This window comes from Helianthus annuus, chromosome 14, assembly GCF_002127325.2.
Source record: "Helianthus annuus cultivar XRQ/B chromosome 14, HanXRQr2.0-SUNRISE, whole genome shotgun sequence".
In the NCBI taxonomy this organism is placed as follows: Eukaryota; Viridiplantae; Streptophyta; class Magnoliopsida; order Asterales; family Asteraceae; genus Helianthus; species Helianthus annuus.
Genome location: NC_035446.2, coordinates 17,353,339 through 17,359,338, shown reverse-complemented (window position 1 = coordinate 17,359,338; position 6,000 = coordinate 17,353,339).

The following is a 6,000-nucleotide window of genomic DNA, read 5'->3' as shown; positions in this document are numbered from 1 at the left end:
GCGTACTTTAAAGTAAACTTTAGTAATTAACGGCGCAATTAGCATAACGACCATCTAAACCAAGATTTCGTCACCAAAACTTTTACCCACTGTATTAAAATAATATTTTGGGAATTTTAAAGATTTTTAATAAATTTTACCCTGCTCATAACCTGCGGTTATGGCTACGGTTCGGTAAATACCGAATATGCCCTTTTCGGCCAAAACATGAGTTCTACAAGGTCTTTTGACCCGGTTCCAGTTGCTACTGGTTCCAAATAATAAATAAAGTATTTTAAGCTTTATAAGCTGTTCGGGAAACTCAGATTTCCTGTAGAACTCGAAAAGCTCTTTAAAAGTCTTTAAAATGACCGAAAAGCCCCTACGGGGCATAATATTAACTTAAACTCGTTACGGGCATCACGGAAGGTATCCTACTGATACCACAACCTCTTTAAGGCATATTGACTTAGGAAATAAGCGTAAGACTCCCATGGTAAACCGTTTCGCCGATTGCGCGCACGGTTCGGCTTATGAAACTAGTTTTCATAAATTAGCCGATACGGGTCAAATAATATTATTTGAACCCCAAAATCCAGAGTGTGAACCATAAACCCATATAAAACAAGTCTCTGAACTTGTTGGGTCAGAATCACACTCCATTCTCGGTTTTCGCCTTTTCGCGCGATTAAACCATATTTATATTCCGGAACCAACCGGTCTAGGCTACGGCCAATGTAAAGACCCGTTAGGATTCTAAGAGGTTAATTAAAACCTTCGTTCCAGATTAGGAGCCCCGGTAAAAGCTATCGGTGATTTAATCAAACTAAGGAATAATACTTGCAAAGGTAAATACTTTAACTTATTTCCCCTATATGGGCTTGGGTTACGGTATATTAATACCGCTTGATTGAGCATTATATTTTTCCATCGCTTAGGTGGTTAATTAAATAATATGATCGGCTCATTTAAACAGTTTTGTTTCTTAAAAGCCTTTGGGGGGTTTAATGACCGTTCTCCCGGATATCCTTGGCATCATTTTACGAAATGGCCACGACCATCGACATCCCGGTGTAGGCGTACACCCGGTATACATTGTCGACATTAAATTTAAAAGACGTAGCCGTTGGTTTTTATACTACGGTTTTACGCAATGTGGTGTGTCTATAAATCTTTAACCCGGCACGACCCGGGCTACTGAACGCATAAAAGAACATGTAAAACGTTCACAAGATTTTAATAATTTTCCCAAGTTATAAAAGAGTTTGTGCCTTGTGCATTCAAATCAATTTTTATGAACATTTTCAAATGTGTCAGTTGAATGTATTTACCAGTGTAAACTGACGTATTTTCCCCAAAAAGATTAAGTGCAGGTACTATACGAAATGGGCCGGTATAGGCGTCCTAAGCATCGTACATAGTCTCGCAAACTCGATGCTGCATCTGAATGAACAATAATTTATTATTATTTTGATCCGCTGTGGATATATTCGACTTCTGTAATACATTTGATATTACAACCAGAGGTTGAAGTATATATTTATCTTAAGCTTCCGCTGTGCATTTATATAATTGTGTGGTTTGACTATATTGTTGCCAACATCGTCACGGTAATCCCCCACCGGGCCCACTGGTGAGACACGTGGAAATCGGGGTGTGACAGGTAGTTTGAGTCTGTAGGCGACTTTTCCGATCCTTTCCAGAATCTTAAAAGGTCCAATAAATTGAGGCGCTAGTTTCCCTTTCTTGCTGAATCTGACCACACCCTTCCAAAGTGATACCTTTAGGAGTACGTAGTCGCCAACGTCAAATTCAAGGGGCTTGCGTCTTCTATCGGCGTAACTTTTCTGTCTATCCCAGGCTTTCGACAAGTTGTCTCGAATCTGGAGGATTTTGTCAGTCGTTTCTTGTAGTAATCGGGACCGGTTAGTTGCGAATGACCGATCTCGTGCCATACAATCGGTGATCGACATCTTCTTCCGTATAGGGCCTCGAATGGTGCCATTTGGATGCTGGCATGATAACTGTTGTTATACGAGAATTCGACTAACGGCAGGTATTTGTTCCAACTACCACTGAAGTCTATGACACACGCACGGAGCATGTCTTCAAGAGTACAGATCGTTCTTTCAGTCTGTACGTCAGTTTGAGGATGGAATGCGGTACTTAAGTTAAGCGTCGTACCAAGAGCTGCTTGAAAAGTTTCCCACAATCGCGAGGTAAACCGAGCATCATGGTCAGAGATGATGTCACGAGGCGTACCATGATTACAAATGACCTCGTCGGTGTAGATTCGGGCTAATCGTTCTACCTTGTAGTCTTCTTGTATTGGCAAAAAATGGGCTGATTTGGTCAGACGATCAACTATAACCCAAATGCTGTGTGACCTGATGGCGTGGGTGGAAGTTTGGTTATGAAATCCATAGCTATACTCTCCCACTTCCATATAGGGATTGGCGGTTGTTCGAGTAAGCCAGAAGGTCTTTGATGTTCAGCCTTGACTCTTGCACACGTCAGGCAGCTTCCGACATAGAGAGCGATATCCCTTTTCATGCCCGGCCACCAGTACTTGTAGCGAAGGTCCTGGTACATTTTGTTGGCACCGGGATGAATAGAGTATCGGGATTTGTGGGCCTCATCCATTAGAATCTTTCGCAAATCGGTTCGCTTGGGGATCCAAATTCGATCTAGATAATAGAAGATCCCGTTCGATTTGTTTACAAGCTGAGCTCCATCGTGATAGATTCTTTCCTTCTTTAAGGTGCGTTCGTTAAAACAAGCATGTTGGGCTTCGCGGATAAGGGTTTTGAGGTCATGCTGAGCTTGGGTATTGCGAATACTGAGCAAATAACTCCCATCGGCGTTGACGCATGTTTAGTTCTTTCTGATTAAAGATGTGCTGTAAACTCCTGTAATCGGTGAAGATCGTACATTTGGTACCATACAGGTAGTGTCGCCAAATCTTTAATGCAAAGACAACCGCGCCTAGCTCAAGATCATGGGTTGTATAGTTCTTTTCGTGGATTTTGAGCTGACGAGATGCGTACGCTATAACCTGGTCCCGTTGCATGAGAACACAACCAAGACCAAGGTTGGAAGCATCACAATAGACAATGAAGTCGTTGTTTCCGTCGGGCAACGTGAGAACGGGAGCATTGCAAAGCATATGCTTGAGGGTTTGAAGAGCAGACTCTTGTTCGGTTCCCCAAACAAAAGACCTGTCTTTATGCGTCAGGGCGGTAAGCGGCACAGCGATCTTAGAGAATCCTTCAATAAATCGTCGATAATAGCCCGCTAGTCCGAGAAAAGAACGAACTTCAGACGGGTTCTTAGGCGTAATCCAACTCTTAACTGCTTCAATCTTCGCGGGATCAACATGTATACCTTGACTATTAACGATGTGACCCAGAAACTGAACCTCCTCCAGCCAGAATTCGCACTTGGAGAACTTGGCATAGAGTTGATTCCCCTGAAGTAACTCGAGAACCAAACGTAGATGTTGCACGTGTTCGGCCTTCGACTTGGAATAGATCAAGACATCGTCGATGAACACGATAACGAAACGGTCTAGAAATGGCTTACACACACGATTCATCAGATCCATGAAAACCGCGGGTGCGTTGGTTAAACCAAAAGGCATAACAACGAACTCGTAGTGGCCGTATCGAGTACGAAAAGCGGTTTTGGGGATGTCTTCTTCTTGAATACGCAACTGATGATAGCCTGAACGTAGATCGATCTTCGAGAAACACGTAGCACCTTGTAACTGATCAAATAAGTCATCGATTCGAGGCAGAGGGTAACTGTAACACCTCGAATTTTTGTGTCCAATAATGTGTTAACACGTGTCATTTGTTTACACGTGGCATTGATATTAAATAAAGGACTAATATTGACAAACCTTGAAAGTATATAAATTCGAGGGTTATAAATGTCAAACAAGGGTAAATATACTGTATAGTAACCCTAAATGGTGCTTGTACCTTCAAACGAATAAATCATGGATTGTACGGAAGCGAAACGCGGAAGAAAGTGAGAGATCACAAGCTACAGGGGTTAACTGTGTCAACATGTTTAATAATACCTCTGAGTAACCCTTTAACGCTCCCGAGGCTTTGTAACAGTATTATACGCTCACTAGAACATACTGTATAAATTCCGCGAAGTTCCGTTTTAAAACGAGAAAGTTATGATCGAATTCGTATAAGAAGGGTTAAAAGCGTCAATAATGAAAGTTAAGGCTTTCCGAATAATTAATAAACTAATCAGGGACTTAACAACACGGGTAAATGACACGAGGTCCTTAGTTGTAATTAACCGAGGGCCAAACCGCAAAGTTACCCCTTCAAACCCGAAAGGTCAGGTAAATCATTACGAAAGATTTCGTTATTAATTACCAGATTCTGAAATCATTACAAAAGATTTAAAATTTCTGGAAATCTAACCTCTCGCGACCCGCGTGAAGTTTCGGTTAAGTTGAGGCGGGCCGCGAGCCACCTAAGATACGCGTCTGATCTTTACACATCAGGCGACCCGCGTAAAAGCAGCATGGATTCTCCATGCGGGCCGCATTAGACGCCCAGATGCAGAAAGTTTGTAGTTTCTTGCCTTTTGAGCTTGTGAACGATCAAAACGCCAATAAATGAGGCATGGGCACCCTATACTCGACCCATAGCTCTATGGGACACCTGCCCATCATCCATGATCAGTGTAGGTTGTTGTGTAATGATCTTGTGGGCTTTGTTGCACTATAAATAGCCACATTGAGCTCATAACATTCACACAACTCAAACACTCAACTACTGATCATTCCAAAGCTCTCAAGCATTCCTCTCTGCTCTCTAAGCAAGATACAACTTCTGTAAGTCGTTCAAATCCATTTTGGTCTTACATTTCCATAGATTTAGCTTATAAACTCAATCGTCGTAACTAACGGTTGTCATAACAATAATTCGCAAATGGTCCAGTGAATTGTCGGATCAAAAGTAGTTTTGAGTTGGTATTTATGTGGGTAATAAACCCCTAAAAGGGTTCCCTCTGATCACCACTCTAACTATGTCAAATATCGAGTCAAACGCGCACTTAAAAAGTCAACAGAAAGTCGTTTTGCCATTTTGTACATAATCTGTAATGTATATGCTATGAAACCTGTTTTGACAATCATAAAACATGATAATAAGTATGTAAACTTGTTTACGCTCGTTTGAATCGACCGTTTGCTATATTGACCCGGTTCGGGGTCGAATGTCGCAAAGTTTGACTTTTGCTTTGACTTCAGTTCTGACCCGTTTTAGTGAGGTATAGATATGCCTTAGGACTCTCTTAGGACCAGGTTACATGATGGTATAAACCTCTGTGATCGGTTCATGAGTTATCCGAGTCTTTTGCACATTTCCGTTAATCGCCTAAAAGTTGACCGTAACGCCATTTTGAAAATAAAACGAGTATTTCGGACACGTGAACGGACCAGAACCTTGCTTATTAAATTATAAGCATGTCCTTAAAGTTTCACGCCAATCCGAGGTCTAGAATGAGAGTTATGCTAAATAGCGCAATTAAAGTAAACTTTTGTAATAAACGGCGCAATTAGCATAACGCCTATCTAAACCAAGATTTCGTCACCAAAACTTTTACCCAATGTATTAAAATAATATTTTGGGAATTTTAAAGGTTTTTAATAATTTTTACCTCGCTCATAACCTGCGGTTATGGCTACGGTTCGGTAAATACCGAATATGCCCTTTTCGGCCAAAACTTGAGTTCTACAAGGTCTTTTGACCCGATTCCAGTTGCTACTGATTTTAAATAATAAATAAAGTATTTTAGACTTTATAAACTGTTCGGGAAACTCAGATTTCCTGTAGAACTCGAAAAGCTCTTTAAAAGTCTTTAAAATGACCGGAAACCCCCTACGGGGCATAATATTAACTTAAACTCGTTACGGGCATCACGGAAGGTATCCTACTGATACCACAACCTCTTTAAGGCATATTGACTTAGGAAATAAGCGTAAGACTCTCA